We start from the raw sequence: 23,261 nt of genomic DNA, 5'->3' as shown, positions 1-23,261 counted from the left end.
GATGGTTCATTTTTGTGAAGATGCATTGTATATTTTTGAGCAATATTATAAATTAAATCAATGCAGTTATTTTTAATGCTGTGTTCTGTTGAGGTCACTTGGACATATCTGAGACACGGATATTTTAAAGACCTTTCCAAGATTGAAATGAATTAAAATATCTAATGCTCCTTTATATTGCGTGACTCACATTAAAGAAGCACTCCCATGAAGTTTCTTTTCACTAAACGTGTATATACTGTATGTGCATGTAGTGTGTGAATTAATATACACCTACCACTATCTTCTCTTGGATCCAGCCACATTCTGCTCTTCTCAATGATGTCACCGCTCTGCAGACTCTCCGGTTCACTGTGCTCTGTGTGACCCAGAAGTATCTATGGAACATCAGCAGAGGTTCTGTAGACTCATATCGTAAAAGAGACTTAGTCCAAGATCACAAGGCTCGATTATTCTAATGACACTAGGCTCAAACTCTGTCAGAGTCTGAGCCGAGTGTCATCTTAATATGATCTGATTTTCTCACGACAGAATTGTATCATTGTATTGTGCGGAGAAGACAGAGAACTTAATTTCTACATGTTCTCCATTGCCTGGGTCTGCGGATGTCGGAATACACTTGGATGACATCCGAGAGTAGTCCGATGTTTTACACGCACCCATAGATTTGTATCGGTGCACGTGATCCGTATTCCAGAGCCACTTGCAACATGCTGTGATTTTTTTTCAGCATGAGAAAAAGATTGTAGATCTGTTCAGCGCCATAGTGGGCCAAGTGCTATACGATGAAACATCACATAGAACTCGGCCGTGTTATACGCTTATATGAGCAAGGCCTTCGTTTGTAGAGTGTTGACATTCAGAAGAGGAGTGGAACAGGGCTGGATACCGGAGAAGACCCCGAAAGGTGAGAATATTAACACACTGACACTACAATGCATATATACAGGCTTAGTGAAAAAAAGGTCATGGGAGTACTTCTATACAACATCTGCGTGGAGTTGTATGTTGTTTCCATGTTTTATTATTATTATTATTTATTTATATAGCACCATTAATTCCATGGTGCTGTACATGAGAAAGGGGTTACATACAGGGTTATAAATATCGTTTACAGTAAACACGTTCACAGTGACAGACTGGTACAGAGGGGAGAGAGGACCCTGTCCTTGCGGACTTACATTCTATGGGATAGTGGGGAAGAGACAGGTCGGAGGTGCAGCAGCTCTGGCGGTGGTGAGGTGGTTGCTCTGGCGATGGTGAGGCGGCAGAATGGTTATTGCAGGCTGTAGGCTTTCTTGAAGAGATGGGTTTTCAGGTTCCGTCTGAAGCATCCGAGGGTGGTGGATAGTCGGACGTGTTGAGGCATGGAATTCCAGAGGATGGGGGATATTCGGGAGAAATCTTGGAGGCGGTTGTGTGAGGACCGAATAAGTGTGGTGGAGAGTAGGAGGTCTTGGGAGGATCAGAGATTACGTGAGGGAAGGTATTGGGAGATTAGTTCAGCGATATAGGGAGGGGACAGGTTGTGGATGGCTTTGTAGATCAGTGTTAGTAGTTTGAACTGGATTCGTTGGGGAATTGGGAGCCAGTGGAAGAGAGAGAGAGAGGTGGATTAGCCGGGCAGCAGAGTTGAGGACAGACTGGAGTGGTGCAAGAGAGTTAGCGGGGAGGCCACAGAGGAGGGTGATGCCAAGGGAAGAAATAATCTGTAGCAGTAGGCAGTGATCGACTGTGTCAAAAGCAGAGGACAGGTCAAGAAGGAGGAGGATGGAGAACTGTCTGTTAGCTTTGGCTGTGAGTAAGTCATTAGTAATTTTTGTCAGGGCAGTTTCGGTGGAGTGGTTGGGGCGGAAGCCAGATTGGAGGTTGTCAAGGAGAGAGTTAGATGAGAGGTGGGAGGAAATTTGAGCATGGACATGCTGCTCAAGGAGTTTTTAAGCAAACGGGAGCAGTGATATGGGGCGGTAGCTAGGCATAGCAGTTGGGTCAAGGCTAGTTTTTTTGAGGATGGTGTGATGGTGGCATGTTTGAAGGCAGAGGGGAAGGTACCAGAAGATAGCGATAGGTTGAAGAGATGGGTTAGGGCTGGAATGAGCATGTTAGTGAGGTTGGGGAGCAAGTGGGAGGGGCTGGGGTCAAGTGCACAGGTGGTGAGGTGTGATTTGGAGAAGAGGCGAGTAAGCTCTCCTTCAGTGATGTTGGAGAGGGAGGTTATTAGGGAAGGGCAGAGGTCTGGTATATGGAGTGGTTGGGGACGTGGAACAGTTAGGGTTTGCCTTGTTTGGTCGATCTTGTTTTTGAAGTAGGTGGCAAAGTCCTCAGAGGAGATGAGGGGAGTTGGGGGTGGCAGTGGTGGGCGGAGGAGGGACTTAAATGTGCTGAACAGTTGTTTTGGGTTGTAGGATAGTGAAGATACAAGGTTAGTGAAATAGGTCTGTTTAGCGGAGGTGAGGGCTAATTTGAAGTCAAATGTAGCTTGTTTGAAAGCAGTGAAGTCGTCTGGCAGGCGTGTTTTCTTCCAACGACGCTCTGCAACCCTGGATGCTTGTCTAAGTTTTTTTGTGAGATTGTGATGCCAAGGTTGCCTATTGGTTCGTCGCACTTTGGATAGGGTTAAAAAAAACAGTTTTTAGAAAGAAGGATACCCACTCCTCCACCATGTCTGTTGCCAGAGCGAGGAGTGTGGGTAAATTGGAGGCCACCGTAACTCAGTGCTGCAGGGGAGGCCGTGTCATCGGGCGTCAGCCAGGTCTCAGTGAGGGCAAGGAAGGAAAGGTTGCGGGAAGTAAAGAGATCATGGATCACGTGGAGCTTGTTGCATATAGAGCGGGCATTCCAAAGTGCCCCAGGGAGAGGAAGCAGGGGGGTGGGGGTCAGTGGCACAGATTTTAAGTGTGAGGGGTTGCGATAGTTTCTCATAGTGTGAGAAGGATAGGGGGAGGATTAGTGATCAATGAGGCGGGGGGGTAAGAGAAAGGGGAGATAGTTATGTGGTTTGAGGGTGCGAGGGTATGGGGTTAGTGGAGGAGAGTGAGGATTAGTGGAGGAAAAAAAACTGTGGGGGAAATGTGAGCATGGTTAAAGAGCAGGGGAGAAAAAGAAAGGCAAGTAAAGTTAGAATACAGTGATTAGTCTTACCGTCTGGCCGATTTCTGGACTATTTCTGGTATATTTCAGATGATACACTTAAAATACGTCACTAGAAATTATGTCACATCTGACTAAAGTCAGATCTGACCCACTCCATGCAACTTATACCATTCTAATGACCAAGAAATGAAGCCAGGTGAGACAGGGAGGGGAGGAAGGAGGTGGAGGAAAGTCCACAGCAGGGGACAATTAGCAGATTGCAGTTAATACAACATTTGACTACCAAAGATGAAGACAGAGGCAGGATAAGATCAAAAGATGGGGCTAGGTGTGAGGAGCACAGATATGTCAATATGCAGTCAGAAAAGTTTTCAGAATGATACAGGAATTAAAGTCAGGGAAAAAGAAGCAACGTACCACTTAGAACAGAGGGAGAGAAGTACATGGGATTCAGGGGTGCAGTGGCTAATCCAGAGTAGGAGACGTACCTGTTAATGAAAGCAGATGGATCAGGGCATGACAGCATGAAGGAGAATATACCATGGGTTATCATTGTGGTATATTTCAGATGATACACTTAAAATATGTCACTTGAAATTATGTCACAATGTTTGCATGAATTTCTCCACATACTTCCATTTTCTCCCACACTTCCGTTCCCAGGGATGCTTTGCGCAAAGGACCTTTGTGACGTCGCGGTCACAGTCATCCCAGTGCCCTAGAAAACAGTGCCAACATTTTGTCCCCTAAAAAGTAATATTGTCCCATGTGTGCCCATTTGACAGTCACAGTAACCTGAATTCCAATATAACAATAAGTGCCCACTTTACATTTAATAATGTCCCGAGTCTCCCCCCTGTACAGCTCCTCTATACACAGTATGATGCTCTCTTATACACAGTACAATGCCCCCTCACTGTATACAGTATATACTGACCCCTTTATATCCCCCAAACTGTTTAATGGCTCCAAAACTGTATGATGGCCCCTCACTATAGTCTCCACACTGTATCATGGTCCCCTAGAAAGCCTCCATATAGCATAATACACCAGATAGTCCTCAATATAGTATAATGCACTCCCCATAGGCCTCCATATAGTATAATGCACTCCCCATAGGCAGCCTCTATAGTATAATGCACTCCCATAGGCAGCCTCTATGGCATAATGCACCCCCATAGGCAGCCTATATAGCGTAATGCACCCCCATAGGCATCCTCTATAATGTAATGCAGCCCCATAGGCATCCTCTATAGTGTAATGCATCCCCAAAGGCAGCCTCTATAGCATAATGCACCCCCATAGGCAGCCTTTGTAGTGTAGTGCACCCCATAGGCACCCTTTGCAGTGTAATGCACCCCCATAGGCATCCTTTGTAGTGTAATGCACCCCCATAGGCATTCGTTGTAGTGTAATGCATCCCCATAGCCATCATTTGTAATGTAATGCACCCCCATAGGCATCCTTTGTAGTGTAATGCAGCCCCATAGGCATCCTTTGTAGTGTAATGCAGCCCCATAAGCAGCCTCTATTATTATTATTTATTATAGTGCCCTTTATTCCATAGCGCTTTACATGTGAGGAGGGGTATACATAATAAAAGACAAGTACAATAATCTTAATCAATACAAGTCATGACTGGTACATAAGGAGAGAGGACCCTGCCTGCAAGGGCTCACAATCTACAAGGGATGGGTGAGAATACAGTAGACGAGGGTAGAGCTGGTCATGGAGCGGTTTGGTCTATCGGTGGTTACTGCAGGTTGTAGGCTTGTCGGAAGAGATAGGTCTTCAGGTTCTTTTTGAAGGTTTCCACCATAGGTGAGAGTCTGATGTGTTGGGGTAGAGAGTTCCAGAGTATGGGGGATGCGCGGGATAAATCTTGTATGTTATTGGTGCAAGTGGAGATAAGAGGAGAGTAGAGAAGGAGCTCTTGTGAGGGTCGGAGGTTGCGTGCAGGTAAGTACCTGGAGACGAGGTCACAGATGTATGGAGGAGACAGGTTGTGGATGGCTTTGTATGTCATGGTTAGGGTTTTGAACTGGAGTTGTTGGGTAATGGGGAGCCAGTGCAGGGATTGACAGAGGGGAGAGGCTGGGGAATAGCAGGGGGACAGGTAGCTTATTCGGGCAGCAGAGTTTAAAATAGATTGGAGGGGTGCGAGAGTGTTAGAGGGGAGGCCACAGAGCAGGTTGCAGTAGTCAAGGCGAGAGATGATGAGGGCATGGACTAGGGTTTTTGCAGATTCTTGGTTGAGGAATGTACGGATCCGGGAAATATTTTTGAGTTAAGAGTCGGCAGGAAATGGAAAGGGCTTGGATATGTGGTTTGAAGGAGAGATCAGTGTCAAGGATTACCCTGAGGCAGCGAGCTTGTGGGACTGGGGAGAGTGGGCAGCCATTTACTTTAATGGATAGGTCTGTTGGGAGAGTCAAGTGAGATGGGAGAAAGATGATGAATTCTGTTTTGTCCATATTAAGATTTAGAAATCTAGTGGAGAAGAAGGATGAAATAGCAGACAGACATTGTGGGATTCTGGTTAGTAGAGTGGAGAAATCTGGTCCAGAGATCTGTGTGTCGTCGGCATAGACATGATACTGAAAATCATGGAACTCTATAGTGTAACACAGCTCCATAGGCATCCTTTGTAGTGTAATGCAGCCCCATAGGCATCCATTGTAGTGTAATGCAGCCCCATAGGCATCCTTTGTATTGTAATGCAGCCCCATAGACATCATTTGAAGTGTAATGCACCCCCATAGACATCATTTGAAGTGTAATGTACCCCCATAGGCATCCTTTGTAGTGAAATGCACCCCATAGACATCATTTGAAGTGTAATGCAGCCCCATAGGCATCCTTTGTAGTATAATGCACCCCCATAGCCACCCTCTGTAGTGTTATGCACCCCCATAGCCACCCTCTGTAGTGCAATGTAGCCCCATAAACTAAATACTCACCTCTCTTCCTCCTGGTTCCTGTGCTGCTCCCTGCTCATCTCCGACTGCAGGCGCCGAGTACTGACGTCATCGCGCCCACTGTCAGTGTTGGCGACAGTGACGTCAGACGTTGACAGGGGGATGATGGGAGAGGGAGCGTAACGCTCCTTTTCTCTATCCTATATCTATGATGCCCCCTTCTATTCTAGTCCCCCTACGGTCCCAAGCTGTCCCTAAGCTTACACACAGTATATAACAAGTGCATCACATAACAGTATAATAACATTAGGAAACCGCACATTAGATTAGTAAAACAACAGGGTGCCGTACGTGAAACATGTGTTCAGTGTTCAAAAGAAAGAAGGCACGTGAGTGTCCCCGCCACATCCTTACCACACAAACAATACGCAGACATGCACATATATAGTAGGCAAATATTTTGAACCACTCTCCATAATCTTTGAAAATTCTTGGAGAACAGAAGAAGTCCTAGAAGACTGGAGAAGAGCAAATGTTGTTCTTATCTTCAAAAAGTTGAAGAAGGTGGACCCAGGGAATTATAGGCCAGTGAGTCAGACATCTATACCAGGAAAGATCTTTGAACAAATTATTAAACAACATGTAAGTACCTGGATATGAATGAAGTGATTAAACAGAGTCAGCATGGGTTTGTAACTAATAGATCATGTCAGACTAATTTAATTTCCTTCTATGACAGAATCACTGACTGGGTGGATCAGGGAAATGCTGTAGATATAGTATATCTTGATGTCAGCAAAGCATTTGACAAAGTATCTCACACAATCCTTATTGAAAAAATGACTAAGTATGGAATGGACAAGGCAACTGTTAGGTGGATTCATAACTGGCTTAGTGATCGGACCCAAAGAGTGGTCGTAAATGGCTGCACATCCAGTTGGAAGAATGTCTCAAGTGGGATACTACAGGGCTCTGTCCTGGGCCTTGTATTGTTCAACATCTTTATAAATGATTTAGATGAAGAAATTGAGGGTACACTGATTAAATTTGCTGATGACACAAAGCTATGAGGGATAGCTAATACTAGAGAAGAGAGAGAGGATTCAAAAAGATATAAATAAACTGGAGCAGTGGGCAGCAACTAACAGAATTATTTTTAACAGGGAAAAATGCAAAGTACTACATCTGGGCAATAAAAATGAAAAAAGCATATACAGAATGGGAGGAATAGGGCTAAGCAACAGAACATGTGAAAAAGACTTGGTATACTAATAGATCACAGACCGAATATGAGTCAACAGTGTTATGCAGCAGGAAAAAGGGCAAATACAATTCTGGGATGTATTAACAGAAGCATACAGTCTAGATCACGTGAAGTCATTATTGCCATCTACTCCTCTTTGGTCAGACCTCATCTGGAATACTCTGTCCTGTTTTGGGCACCATATTTTAAAAAAGACATCAACAAACTGGAGCAAGTTCAGAGAAGAGTGACCAGAATGGTGACTGGTCTGCAAACCATGTCCTATGAGGAACGTTTACAGGATTTGGGAATGTTTAGCTTGCCAAAAAGAAGACTGAGAGGAGACTTAATAGCTGTCTACAAATATCTCAAGGGCTGTCACATTGTAGAAGGATCATCTTTATTCTCATTTGCACAAGGAAAGACTAGAAGCAATGGCATGAAACTGAATGGGAGGAGACACAGATTAGATATTAAAAAAACCCTTTTTGACAGTTAGGGTAATCAATGAGTGGAACAGGCTGCCATGAGAGGTGGCGAGTTCTCCTCCAAGGGAAGTCTTCAAACAGAGGCTGGACAGATGATTTAGTGAATGCTGCTTAGAGCAGGAGGTTGGACCAGATGACCCTGGAGGTCCCTTCCAACTCTACCATTCTATGATTCCATGAACATGAACACATACAATATGCCAACATGTACAGTATGCCTGGCTGTGTGAAGCTAAAACAGATTAAAAAAAACCAGCACTTGACTTTATTTACGTGTGACCCAGTGAGATCTGGAGGTCAGCAATTTCATGTGTGTAATATATGGACAATAAAAGGCATTTTACATAACTTGCCTGTGTCACTGTCTCACTAAATTCATTGGCAGAAATGCCACTGCCTAAGGCCTCCTTCACACATGCTGATGATTCCTCTACAGGAAAAACCAGTACTGGTGAGATCTGTAGTCCGTGTCTGTGTGCCCTCAGTATGTACGTATGTGACATTCGTGTATCCGTTTGCTTTTGTGTGTCAGCGCCTGTGAAAAGCAGTACAGTTCGCGCTGATCCCAGGTGCTGAAGGCAGCTCTCATCATTGTTGCCTGGTCTCCCTGAGTTTAGAATTGCAATGATGGGAGTTGTATTCAGCATCTACAGTGTACCTCCTGTGTAAAATAAAGAATTTAATTTAAAAAAATGGCGTTGGGTCCCATGTAATTTTCATAACCAGCAGAGGGAAAGCGCACAGCTGGGGTCTGAAGTTAATGATCTGGGAAAAGGGACAATATTCCAAAAGGTTCTCAGACTATTAATAACAGCTCACAGCTGTTTGCTTAGCCTTTACTGGTGAATTTATGGGGACCCCAGAAAACAAATGATGTAGGGTCCCCCTATAAATTCAAACCAACAAAGGCTAAACAGACAGCTGTGTGTTGATATTAATAGCCTGGGAACGGGCCACAGATATTGCCCCTCCTACCAGTCTACCAACATCGGCCCTCAGCCACCTCAGAAATGGCACATCCATAAGATGAGCCAAACCTGGTGCTTAGCCTCGCTCTTCCCACTTGCTCTGAGGCTGTGGCAGGCGAGGTAATAGGGTTGGGATTGATGTCAGCTTTGTATTGTCATCAGCTGACATCAAGCCCAGGGGTTAGTAATGGAGAGACATCTGTAGGATGCTGCCATTACTAACCCCATAGTAAGTTTTGAAATAAACACACAGCAAGGATAAAATCCTTTATTTGAAATAAATCAAAGCACCCTGTTTTACACATTTATTTAATAATAAAAAAGTTATGCTCACCTTTACGCTTAATCCATTGAAGGCCATGTCCCCTGTAAAAAAAACAAAAATAATAAACAACCATATCCCTCACCTGTCCGACGTACAGATAATCCATACTGTCCATCTCTGTGACATCTGGTTCTGAAACTGAACGGTGGCATGATGTGACCATTCAGGCTGAAAACCAGGAGACATTGAGCTGCGAGAAAGCAGCTTCAGTGACAAGCGTCACCACTCATCACTGAAGCTGCATGGAATTGCCATAGAGACCATAAATCCTTCTTATAAGTGTATCCACATAATTATGGCCTTGTTACAAATGTGTTTTAATAACATAAGAAAGTAGCGGTGATAAAACAGTTGCCCCTTTTCATTGTAATAACATAACTGAAGGTGTATGCACAGTACAAAAATACAAGTTTACCATATAGTCAAACATATCTATGTAAAAAGCAATATACCTATTTTTGTGCTTTTTTACAGTGTTTTCTGAGAAATATAGGAAGAACATGTTTGACAATTCAGGTCTATTCTTTGTGAAAATGCAAAATCATCTTGGAAAGGACAAACATTTGGAGGCTGCCCATTTTTCAGGTCTATTTGTACTGACCTGATAATTACAGTAATATAATACAAACTAGCTATTGAACCCGTTCTACGCCCGGCTGGCGAGCATTTATATTGGTATATGGTCTCCATACTGGTATGTGCTGCTTCCTTCCTGCGCCCCCATCCTGTCATGTACAGCCCCCATCCTGAACCCTCATCCTGTTTTGTGCGCCTCCATCTTGTCATGTGCTACTCTCTTCCTGAGCCCTCATCCTGTCATGTGCTCCCATCCTGCACCCCCATCCTGTCATGTGGTGCTCCCATCCTGCACCCCCATGCTGTCATGTGCTGCTCCCATCCTGCGCCCCCATTCTGGTATCTGCTGCTCCTATCCTGCGCCCCCATGCTGTCATGTGCTGCTCCCATCCTGCACCCCCATCCTGGTATGTGCTGCTCACATCCTGCGCCCCCATCCTGTCATGTGCTGCTCACATCCTGCGCCCCCATCCTGTCATGTGCTGCTCCCATCCTGCGCCCCATCCTGTCATGTGCTGCTCTCATCCGGCGCCCCCATCCTGTCATGTGCTGCTCTCATTCTGCTCCCCCAATGTGCTGCTCACATCCTGCGCCCCCATCCTGTCATGTGCTGCTCCCATCCTGCGCCCCATCCTGTCATGTGGTGATCCTATCCTGCACCCACATGCTGTCATGTGGTGCTCCCATCCTGTGCCCCCATGCTATCATGTGCTGCTCCCATCCTGCACCCCCATCCTGGTATGTGCTGCTTCCATCCTGCGCCCCCATCCTGTCATGTGCTGCTCTCATCCTGCGCCCCCATCCTGTCATGTGCTGCTCTCAACCTGTGCCCCATCCTGTTATGTGCTGCTCCCATCCTGCGCCCCTATTCTGTAATGTGCTGCTCCCATCCTGCGCTCCCATTCTGTAATGTACTGCACCCATCCTGCGCCCCCATTTTGTAATGTGCTGCCCCCATCCTGCAATGTGCTGCACCTATCCTGTGCCCCCATTCTGTAATGTGCTGCTCCCATCCTGCGCCCTCATTCTGTAATGTGCTGCTCCCCAATCCTGTCATGTGGTGCTCCCATCCTGCGCCCCCATCCTGTCATGTGGTGCTCCCATCCTGCACCCCCATGCTGTCATGTGCTGCTCCCATCCTGCGCCCCCATTCTGGTATGTGCTGCTCCTATCCTGTGCCCCCATGCTGTCATGTGGTGCTCCCATCCTGTGCCCCATGCTATCATGTGCTGCTCCCATCCTACATCCATCCTGGTATGTGCTGCTCACATCCTGCGCTCCCATCCTGTCATGTGCTGCTCCCATCTTGCGCCCCCATCCTGTCATGTGTTGCTCTCATCCTGCGCCCCCATCCTGTCATGTGCTGTCTCATCCTGCGCCCCCATTCTGTAATGTGCTGCTCCCATCCTGCACCCCCATTCAGTAATGGGCTGCACCCATCCTGCGCCCCCATTTTGTAATGTGCTGCCCCCATCCTGCAATGTGCTGCTCCCATCCTGTCATGTGCTGCTCTCATCCTGCCCCCACATGCTGTCATGTGCAGCTATCATCCTACGCCCCCATGCTGTCATGTGCTGCTCCCATCCTGCGCCTCCATTCTGTAATGTGCAACACCCATCCTGCGCCCCCATTCTGTAATGTGCTGCTCCCATCCTGCGCCCCCATTCTGTAATGTGCTGCTCCCCCATCCTGTCATGTGCTGCTCCCATCCTGTGCCCCATTCTGTCATGTGCTGCTCCCATCCATATGCCCCATACGCTGCTCCATAAAGATTGATGGCCCCCATAAGATGCTACATAGTATAATATGCCCCGTATGCTGCTCCATAAAGGTTGATGGCCCCATAAGATGCTCCGTAGTATAATATGCCCCGTATGAAGCTGCGATTTAAAAAAAAAAAAAAAAGACATACTCACCTATCGTCGCTGGACACCGAGTGCCTGAGCAGGCGGGGACACCGGGGTGCTATGGGAGTCAGGTGCCGAAGTCACAGCTGGCTCAGGCCCCCGACACTTGCCATATTCACCTGTCCCCGTTCCACCGCTGTGCGCCACTCCGTCTTCCGGGTCTTCTGGCTGTGATTGTTCAGTCAGAGCGCACGCACTATCTACGTCATCGCACCCTCTGACCTGAACATCACAGGCAGAGGATGCAGAAGACGGAACGGCGCGCAGCGGTGGAACGGGGACAGGTGAATATAGCATATACTGACCCTCCTGGCACATCCATGCTTCTCAATAAGAGATCGCGGTCTGCATTCAGTGGTTACGCATACCACGATCTCCTGGGCTGCGTCACTCTGTGGGGTCCAGACTGCGCAGGCGTTTGCGCTTGCGCAGTCTATAAAGTGGAGGGACAGAGTGACGCTTCCAGCATCTATATATATAATTGTCTAAGGGTTTTTCCGTCTGTCTGTCTGTCTGTCTGTCTGTCCTGGAAATCCCGGCGGCCTCGACCAATCAGAGACGGGCACAGCATGGCGATGATGATGTCATAATGGTTGCCATGGCGACGATGATGTCATAAAGGTTGCCTCGACCAATCAGCGACGGGCACAGTCTGCCGCGAATTCTGGAATCATCATTGTCCATATACTACGGGGACATGCATATTCTAGAATACCCGATGCGTTAGAATCGGGCCACAGTCTAGTTATATTATAGATATAATACATGAAAGCTGGAACAATTTCAATAAAAGCATTAGAAGACAAGACTATAATCATTTAAAAATTGGAACCTACAGAAAAGTAATTCATTTTTAGAGCGGCCGATGGTTACATTTATTGATAATGACTAGGGAACAGCAGGGCACTATGGAAGACTTGGAGGAATGCGTCATAAACACAATATATAGAACGATTCTTTCTTTCCGGCAAATAGGTGACAATGAAGTGGCTGAGACTGATGGGTTTTGTCATTACGTCTGTGAATGGGAGAAGATGGGCAAATTAAAGTGGAAAGTAAAGGATGTTTGTGTAAATGTGTAGCGGCAGCTCAATTAGAAGTGTGACATTTTTACCTTTTCCAGATTACTTCAACAGCACATAGTGTTTCCTGTAAGGAGCGGAGTATTGAGGTTTCCATGGATAAAGCTCTGCCACAAATATAGATAGCCAAGTATTGAGAAAGCATACATCGAATTAAATACCATGAAGCTAAAAAAAAATCCTGCACTTTCTATTATTACTACTATAATAAAAGTTGAAAAATACTGTAGTTTTGGTATATGGTATGATGATTGGATTGAAAACCCAGTATCAAACCCCTGAAAACTACATTTGTACTACAATATATGGTAATAGCATGTAAGATGGCCGCCAGGCAGGTCACTGAGGATATGTGTCATAGAGGTTGGTAGCCTCGGCGATGGAAGCTCAGGAAAGAAGGATCCAGCACATATAGCTAGAAGCACGTGTACAAATCCCGAGGGGCAGTGTGACTGCAGCAGAGACACCGCTTGTCCTGGGTAAAAGCGACTGCAAGAGTGAAAGCCGACAACATGGAGGAGTTGATAAAGCAACTGGTGCAGGGTAACCGACAGCCGCAACAGCTATGGCAGCAGCAGCAACACAAGCAGATGGAGCTCGTAGCCGAGGCAATCTGTGCCATGTGATGACATCGAGACGTGTCAGACGGTTATCAAAAGGGTGGCGGAACAGGAGAAATTGCCTCCAGAGCAGTGGCAGAGGTTCTGGCGCCATATCTAACGTGGGAACCTGTACCCAAATAGTAGTGTTTCACCACATATGGGGTATCGGCGTACTCAGGGAAAATTGGACAACAAATTGTATGGTCCATTTTCTCCTATTAACCTTTTGAAAATGAAAAATTTGTGGCTAAAGCAACAATTTTGTGGTAAAAAGTAACATTTTAATTTTTTCCCTCCATATTGCATGTGACGGAATTAATTAACCTAAAGGGTTAGTACACTTCGTGAATGTGGTTTTGAGCACCTTGAGGTGCGGTTTTTACAATGGTGTCACTTTTTGGATTTTTTTGTCATATAGCCCCTCAATTCAAATGTGCTGTGGTTCCAACCAAAATTGGTTTAGTATATTTTGATGGAGAATTGCTGATAAACTTGTAATCCTTCTAACTTCCAAACAAAAAAAATGTTTAAAAAATGATGCTAATGTAAAGTAGACATATGAGAAATATTATTTATTAACAATTTTGTGTGGTATAACTATCGGGTTTAAGGGCATAAAAATTCAAAATTTAATTTTTTTGTCAAATTTTCGATATTTTCATAAACGCAAATCATATTAACCAAAATTTACCACTACCATAAAGTACAATATGTCAAGAACAAACATTCTCAGAATCAGTGGGATATGTTGAAGTGTTCCCGAAGTGTTATAACATCATAAAGTGACCCATGTCAAATGTTAAAACTGAGACTCGGTCATTAATATACAAAGTGGCATGGATCTTAAAGGGAGTCTGTTACCACATTTGACCTATCTAAAGTATTAATATGGTCAACAGGTTATAGACTGCAGAGGAGAGTGATATGTGTATGCGTCACATCAGACGCCTAGTTGTTGATAAATCATCTTTCATCACTTTATATAAATTACCTCTTCCTAGCTATGGGGTGGACGTTGTCTGGAAGATAATTCTGCCTCCAGAGATTATTTTACATGAAGGGAGAGTTACCAGCTTGAGACAAGTAACTAACACAGGACAGTAGAACTGATTTTCGTCTACTTACAAACACATTTGCTGCAGCTCTCGCAGTTTGTATATATACATATTAGTCCACTGACCAAATTCAAAACACATTCAACAATAACAACCACAAAAGGCCTCCAAAAAATTAGAAAGGCCACAGAATGTTTTGTTTTAAAACATATATTTTTATTTATTTCAAAAGGATAAAACCTGTCATGTCGGACGCTATTCACACTAGGGCGTCCGACAGACAGCGGTAATTCCACATTCGTCCACTATACGCTCAGTGGCGCCGGCTAGAGTTTATCCAGGCTGTCCGGGGTTAATCTAGCTGGTAATCGGGTCGGAGGCTGGGTCACGCCCGTGGCCTTTAACCCCTTCCCGACCTGTGACACAGCGTATGCGTCATGAAAGTCGGTGCCAATCCGACCTGTGACGCATATGCTGTGTCACAGAATGATCGCGTCCCTGCAGATCGGGTGAAGGGGTTAACTCCCATTTTACCCGATCTGCAGGGAGAGGGGGAGTTGTACTTCAGCCCAGGGGGGGTGGCTTCACCCCCCCGTGGCTACGATCGCTCTGATTGGCTGTTGAAAGTGAAACTGCCAATCAGAGCGATTTGTAATATTTCACCTATGAAAATGGTGAAATATTACAATCCAGCCATGGCCGATGCTGCAATAGCATCTGCCATGGCTGGAGACCCCGATCTGCCCCCACCCCACCCCACCGATCACCTCCCCAGTCGTCCTTTTTGCCCCGATCTCCGTTCCGCTCCCCTCCTCCCTCCTGTCGGCTCCCCCGGTCCTCCTGTCCGCTCCCCAGGTCCTCCGATCCCCCCCCCCCGTGTTCCAATCCCACCCCCCCATACTTACCTAGCTCCGATGTCCCTCCCGGTGTCCGGCCGTCTTCTTCATGGGCGCCGCCATCTTGGAAAATGGCGGGCGCATGCGCAGTGCGCCCGCCGAATCTGCCAGCCGGCAGATTCGTTCCTGCACATTTTGGTCGCTGTGATAAGTTCTATCACAGCGATCAAAATAAAAAAAATAGTAAATAAATCCCACCCTTTATCACCCCCATAATAAAATATAATTATTTTTATTGTTTTTCCATTAGGGTTAGGGGTAGGGGTAGGGTTAGGGGTACGGTTAGGGGTAGGGTTAGGGGTAGGGTTGCACTTAGGGTTGCACTTAGGGTTGCACTTAGGGTTAGGGTTGCACTTAGGGTTAGGGTTGCACTTAGGGTTGCACTTAGGGCTAGGGTTGCACTTAGGGCTAGGGTTGCACTTAGGGTTGCACTTAGGGCTAGGGTTGCACTTAGGGTTGCACTTAGGGCTAGGGTTGCACTTAGGGTTGCACTTAGGGTTGGACTTAGGGTTGGACTTAGGGCTAGGGTTGCACTTAGGGTTGCACTTAGGGTTAGGGTTGCACTTAGGGCTAGGGTTGCACTTAGGGCTAGGGTTGCACTTAGGGTTGCACTTAGGGCTAGGGTTGCACTTAGGGTTGCACTTAGGGCTAGGGTTGCACTTAGGGTTGCACTTAGGGTTGGACTTAGGGCTAGGGTTGCACTTAGGGTTGCACTTAGGGTTGCACTTAGGGTTGCACTTAGGGCTAAGGTTGCACTTAGGGTTGCACTTAGGGTTGCACTTAGGGCTAGGGTTGCACTTAGGGCTAGGGATGCACTTAGGGCTAGGGATGCACTTAGGGCTAGGGATGCACTTAGGGCTAGGGTTGCACTTAGGGCTAGGGTTGCACTTAGGGCTAGGGTTAGAATTAGGGTTAGAATTAGGGTTAGAATTAGGGTTAGGGTTGGAATTAGGGTTAGAATTAGGCTATGTGCACACGGTGCGGATTTGGCTGCGGATCCGCAGCGGATTGGTCGCTGCGGATTCGTATCAGTTTTCCATCACGTTTACAGTACCACGTAAACCTATGGAAAACCAAATCCGCTGTGCCCATGGTGCGGAAAATACAGCGCGGAAACGCTGCGTTGTATTTTCCGCAGCATGTCAATTCTTTGTGCAATTACGCAGCGTTTTACACCTGCTCCATAATAGGAATCCGCAAGTGAAATCCACACAAAAAACACTGGAAATCCGCGGTAAATCCGCAGGTAAAGAGCAGTGCGTTTTACCTGCAGATTTTTCAAAAACTGCGGAAAAATCCACACAAATCCGCAACGTGAGCACATAGCCTTAGGGTTGGGGTTGGAATTAGGGGTAAGACTAGGGTTAGGGGTGTGTTGGGGTTAGGGTTGTGGTTAGGGTTGGGATTAGAGTTAGGGGTGTGTTGGGGTTAGAATTGAGGGGTTTCCACTTTTTAGGCACATCAGGGGGTCTCCAAACGCGACACGGCGCCACCATTGATTCCAGCCAATCTTGCGTTGAAAAAGTAAAATGGTGCTCTCTCCCTTCCGAACCCCGACGTGTGCCCAAACAGTGGTTTACCTCCACATATGGGGTACAAGCGTACTTAGGAGAAACTGATCAACAACTTTTGGGGTCCAATTTCTCCTGTAACCCTTGGGAAAATAAAAAATTGCGGGCTAAAAAATTATTTTTGAGGAAAGAAAAATGATTTTTTATTTTCACGGCTCTGCGTTATAAACTTCTGTGAAGCACTTGGGGGTTCAAAGTGCTCACCACACATCTAGATAAGTTCCCTTGGGGGTTTAGTTTCCAAAATGGGGTCACTTGTGGGGGGTTTCTACTGTTTAGGCACATCAGGGGCTCTGCAAACGCAACGTGACGACCGCAGAGCATTCCATCAAAGTCTGCATTTCAAAACATCACTACTTCACTTCCAAGCCCCGGCATGTGCCCAAACAGTGGTTTACCCCCACATATGGGGTATCAGCATACTCAGGAGAAACTGGACAACAACTATTGGAGTCAAATTTCCCCTGTTACCCTTTGGAAAATAAAAAATTCAGGGCTAAAAAAATTATTTTTTATTTTCATGGCTCTGCGTTATAAACTTCTGTGAAGCACTTGGGGGTTCAAAGTGCTCACCACACATCTAGATTAGTTCCTTGGGAGGTCTAGTTTCCAAAATGGGGTCACTTATGGGGAAGCTCCAATGTTTAGGCACACAGGGGCTCTCCAAACGTGACATGGTGTCCGCTAATGATTGGAGCTAATTTTCCATTCAAAAAGCCAAATGGCGTGCATTCCCTTCCAAGCCCTGCCGTGCACCCAAACAGTGGTTTACCCCCACATATGCGGTATCATCGTACTCAGGAGAAACTGGACAACAACATTTGGGATCCAATTTCTCCTGTTACCCTTGAGAAAATAAAAAATTCTGGGCTAAAAATCATTTTTGAGGAAAGAAAAATTATTTTTTATTTTCACGGCTCTGCGTTATAAATTTCTGTGAAGCACTTGTTGGTTTAAAGTGCTCACTATGCATCTAGATAAGTTCCTTGGGGGGTCTAGTTTCCAAAATGGGGTCACTTGTGGGGGAGCTCCAATGTTTAGGCACACAGGGGCTCTCCAAACGTGACATGGTGTCCGCTAACGATTGGAGCTCATTTTCCATTCAAAAAGTCAAATGGGGTGCCTTCCCTTCCGAGCCTTGCCATGCACCCAAACAGTGGTTTACCCCCACATATGAGGTATCGGCGTACTCAGGAGAAATTGCCCAACAAATTTTAGGATCCATTTTATCCTGTCGCCCATGTGAAAATTAAAAAATTGAGGCTAAAAGAATTTTTTTGTGAAAAAAAAGTACTTTTTCATTTTTACGGATCAATTTGTGAAGCACCTGAGGGTTTAAAGTGCTCACTATGCATCTAGATAAGTTCCTTGGGGGGTCTCCTTTCCAAAATGGGGTCACTTGTGGGGAAGCTCCAATGTTTAGGCACACAGGGGCTCTCCAAACGCGACATGGTGTCCGCTAACGATGGAGATAATTTTTCATTCAAAAAGTCAAATGGCGCTCCTTCCCTTCCGAGCCTTACCATGTGCCCAAACAGTGGTTTACCCCCACATGTGAGGTATCAGTGTACTCAGGAGAAATTGCCCAACAAATTTTAGGATCCATTTTATCCTGTTGCCCATGTGAAAATTAAAAAATTGAGGCTAAAATAATTTTTTTGTGAAAAAAAAGTACTTTTTCATTTTTACGGATCAATTTGTGAAGCACCTGGGGGTTTAAAGTGCTCACTATGCATCTAGATAAGTTCCTTGGGGCGTCTAGTTTCCAAAATGGGGTCACTTGTGGGGGAGCTCCAATGTTTAGGCACACGGGGGCTCTCCAAACGCGACATGGTGTCCGCTAAAGATTGGAGCCAATTTTTCATTCAAAAAGTCAAATGGCGCTCCTTCCCTTCCGAGTTCTGCCGTGCGCCCAAACAGTGGTTTACCCCCACATATGAGGTATCAGCGTACTCAGAACAAATTGGACAACAACTTTCGTGGTCCAGTTTCTCCTTTTACCCTTGGGAAAATAAAAAAATTGTTGCTAAAAGATCATTTTTGTGACTAAAAAGTTAAATGTTCATTTTTTCCTTCCATGTTGCTTCTGCTGCTGTGAAACACCTGAAGGGTTAATAAACTTCTTGAATGTGGTTTTGAGCACCTTGAGGGGTGCAGTTTTTAGAATGGTGTCACTTTTGGGTATTTTCAGCCATATAGAACCCTCAAATTGACTTCAAATGTGAGGTGGTCCCTAAAAAAAATGGTTTTGTAAATTTTGTTGTAAAAGTGAGAAATCACTGGTCAAATTTTAACCCTTATAACTTCCTAGCAAAAAAAAATGTTGTTTCCAAAATTGTGCTGATGTAAAGTAGACATGTGGGAAATGTTATTTATTAACTATTTTGTGTCACATATCTCTCTGGTTTAACAGAATAAAAATTCAAAATGTGAAAATTGCAAAATTTTCAAAATTTTCGCCAAATTTCCATTTTTTTCACAAATAAACGCAGAAATTATCGACCTAAATTTACCACTAACATGAAGCCCAATATGTCACGAAAAAACAATCTCAGAATCGCTGGGATCCGTTGAAGCGTTCCCGAGTTATTACATCATAAAGGGACACTGGTCAGAATTGCAAAAAACGGCAAGGTCATTAAGGCCAAAATAGGCTGGGTCATGAAGGGGTTAAATAGTCATTCTGGACTTTGGGCGTCGCCGATTATAGCTTGTGTCTTGTGCCTGGTGATCTCGGTCTGGAGTGGTGGTCTAGGAGAAGAAATATCGTATCTGGTGGTGTATTATCCTTTGTCATATTTCTCCTTCCTATACTTGTATTTGTTTTGCCCTGTGCACATTATAGTGTTTTCCTGTGAGTCTGCGGCGTGGTGCGTTTTTAGTTTTCCCTGTCTGTGCTTTCTGTAGGGGTTGGTGTGTGGTCTAATCACTGGGTGGCGGGTGGAGGTTTCAGCACAGGATTGAAACAGGAGTCAGGGTCAGGCCTGGTGGCCCAGACAAGCACACCATCAGTGTAAATTCTGGGAGAGGGACAGACAGGGTTTCCCTAGTCTGAGGGATATCGCAGGGGCCCGGGTAATCAGCTGTAGTCTACCCAGTACCCGCATGATAAAACCTTAATTCAAATACACACTTAATTGTAGAAATGCCTCCAGTCTAAACCAAATCCCGTGTAGCTACACAGATGGCTGTATAACATAACCTATGTAGCAAATATTAAATGAGCCTCAAATGGCGTTTCTATAGACATTGCCATGCAATTCCCAGATAATATCCTGGACAAAACCTGAAAAGAAACCCCAGCCAAAGTGCTTCAGTGCATATACACAGATAGCTATATAGTATAACCTATGTGGCAAATATTAAATGAGCCTCAAGTGGCGTTCCTACAGACATTATCAAACAAATCCCAGATAATATCCCGGACAAATTACCTAAAAGAGACCCCTGCCAAAAGTGCTTCAGTGCATGTACTAAATATGGGCTCTTGCAGCCACTATAACAAAATTAATCCGGTCATAATTACCTCCGTGAAACCACACGAGACCTGCATAAACCTGACCTATCTATCGCAATCAATGACATCATGCTTTCCCCCGTACCGGAAGTCCACTGCCTCGGAGTAACCTTCGACTCTGCCCTGTCCTTCAAACCGCACATCCAAGCTCTTTCCACCTCCTGTCGCCTCCAGCTCAAAAACATCTCCAGAATCCGTCCTTTCCTCAACTGTCAATCTACTAAAATGCTTGTGCATGCCCTCATCATCTCCCGCCTTGACTACTGCAACATCCTTTTCTGCGGCCTCCCTGCTAACACCCTTTCACCTCTCCAGTTCATCCTTAACTCTGCTGCCCGACTAATTCATCTCTCTCCTCGCTACTCCCCTGCTTCCCCCCTCTGCAAATCTCTTAACTGGCTCCCATTCCCTCAGCGTATCCAGTTCAAATTACTAATACTGACCTACAAAGCCATCCATAACCTGTCCCCCTCCATATACCTCTGAACTAATCTCCCAATATCTTCCCTCACGTAATCTCTGGTCCTCCCAAGACCTCCTTCTCTCCGCCACACTTATTTGCTCCTCATCCAATCGCCTCCAAGACTTCTCCCGAATATCCCCCATCCTCTGGAATTCTTTGCCCCAAACACGTCCGACTATCAACCACATTCGGATCCTTCAGACGAAACCTGAAAACCCATCTCTTCAGGAAAGCCTACAGCCTGCACTGACCCCGCTGCCTCCTCATCACTACTGAAGCTACCGTCTCACCAACGCCGGAGCTGCAGCAACCCTCAACCTATTGTCTCCTTCCCCATAATCCTGTAGAATGTAAGCCTGCAAGGGCAGGGTCCTCGCCCCTCTGTATCAGTCTGTCATTGTTAGTTTGTTTACTGTAAGTGATATCTGTAACTTGTATGTAACCCCTTCTCATGTACAGCACCATGGAATCAATGGTGCTATATAAATAAATAATATTAATAATAATAAATAAACACCTACGCACGTTTCAATAGATTCTTCTTCCGGGGGCGTATGGACGCCCGTGGAAGAAGAATCTATTGAAACGCGCGTAGGGGTTTATGCAGGTATTATGACCGGATTAATATCATAAGTAAACAAGTCTAACCAACAGCACCAGAGTGTTAGGATGCACGCTCCAAAGTTCAAGGATCCAAACTGAACAGTACTCACAATTGTAGAAAAAGAAGCAGCATCCGTTCCAGGTGAAAAAAGTGGTATCAAAAAGAAGTCTTTATTCTGCCATAGATATATACAACGTTTCGGCCATATTGGCCTTTATCAAGTATGATAAATACATATTGATATAATACTTGATAAAGGCCAATATGGCCGAAACGTTGTATATATCTATGGCAGAATAAAGACTTCTTTCGGATTAATATCATAAGTCATACTAAAAAGTCTTACCAAGACCCAGGTGTGTGTCTGGGAAAGCCTCATTTAAGCCCAGGAAATAAACACGTGGTAGCATGCCAGAGAGCTTGCAAACCTAGACGTGAAGCAGAAGAAAGTCAAGTGGACCGGGGTGAGAAAAGCTAAATATGGATCTGAGGATAAAATAAAGCACTTTTATACACTGTCCATAAAAAATGTAAGGATTCCATGAATTTTTTGCAGCTGAAGAAACTTATACAAATTATTCTCCCTGCAATTGTTATAATTTTACAGTTTACAGTGAATGCAGCTGATTTTGTCATGTCAGAATTAAGGGCTGTATATATGGCTCACTTATAATCATAATGAATTATTACGTATTTACAATGAGTCCTTAGAAAATATTGCCTTTCCGTGTTATGAACAACTGTGCCTCTGTGCACGCGCACAGCTCTGCCTCAGGTGCATGTACACCTTACACCCAGCCCCGCCTCTGTTGCACGCACAAGTTGCACCCAGCTTTGACTCTGGTGCACGCACACCTTACGCACAGCTCTGTCTCTGGTGAATGTACATGTTACAAACAGCTCTAGCCTCTGGTGCATGTATATCTGATACACACAGCTCTGCAGGCTGCACACGGTAAGCACAGCTCTGCCTCTGGTGCATGTATGTTATACACACAGCTCTGCCTCAAGCACACGGTACACACAGCTCTGCCTCAAGCACACGGTACACACAGCTCTGCCTCTGGTGCACGCACACCGTACACACAGCTCTGCCTCTGGTGCATGTATATCTGATACACACAGCTCTGCAGGCTGCACACGGTAAGCACAGCTCTGCCTCTGGTGCATGTATGTTATACACACAGCTCTGCCTCAAGCACACGGTACACACAGCTCTGCCTCAAGCACACGGTACACACAGCTCTGCCTCTGGTGCACGCACACGGTACACACAGCTCTGCCTCTGGTGCACGTACACATTACACACAGCTCTGCCTCTGGTGCACGCACACATTACACACAGCTCTGCCTCTGGTGCACGCACACGGTACACACAGCTCTGCCTCTGGTGCACGCACACATTACACACAGCTCTGCCTCTGGTGCACGCACACATTACACACAGCTCTGCCTCTGGTGCACGCACACGGTACACACAGCTCTGCCTCTGGTGCACGCACACCATACACACAGCTCTGCCTCTGGTGCACGCACACGGTACACACAGCTCTGCCTCTGGTGCACGCACACCGTACACACAGCTCTGCCTCTGGTGCATGTATATCTGATACACACAGCTCTGCAGGCTGCACACGGTAAGCACAGCTCTGCCTCTGGTGCATGTATGTTATACACACAGCTCTGCCTCAAGCACACGGTACACTCAGCTCTGCCTCTGGTGCACGCACACGGTACACACAGCTCTGCCTCTGGTGCACGCACACATTACACACAGCTCTGCCTCTGGTGCACGCACACGGTACACACAGCTCTGCCTCTGGTGCACGCACACCGTACACACAGCTCTGCCTCTGGTGCACGCACACGGTACACACAGCCCTGCCTCTGGTGCACGCACACCGTACACACAGCTCTGCCTCTGGTGCACGCACACGGTACACACAGCTCTGC

The 23,261-nt window shown here is 45.9% G+C and overlaps 1 long non-coding RNA gene across 2 annotated transcripts in view; it reads right to left on the bottom strand.

The window, feature by feature from the left end:
- Positions 1–286: 286 nt before the first annotated feature.
- LOC143816692 (uncharacterized) overlaps positions 287–23,261 on the bottom strand; it is a 38,285-nt gene continuing 15,310 nt past the window's right edge. The window contains exons 2-4 of one of the 2 annotated variants that reach the window (XR_013223980.1): positions 21,655–21,736; positions 3,511–3,581; positions 287–377 (exon numbers count right to left, since the gene is read on the bottom strand). This is a non-coding gene — a long non-coding RNA (uncharacterized LOC143816692). Of the gene's footprint in view, positions 378–3,510; positions 3,582–19,395; positions 19,476–21,654; positions 21,737–23,261 lie in introns of those variants that run through there. The other variant, XR_013223981.1, reaches the window with a different exon arrangement.

This window comes from Ranitomeya variabilis, chromosome 3, assembly GCF_051348905.1.
Source record: "Ranitomeya variabilis isolate aRanVar5 chromosome 3, aRanVar5.hap1, whole genome shotgun sequence".
NCBI lineage: Eukaryota > Metazoa > Chordata > Amphibia > Anura > Dendrobatidae > Ranitomeya > Ranitomeya variabilis.
Note: the sequence above shows the minus strand (reverse complement) of the source record. Positions and strands in the feature narration are given on the sequence as shown.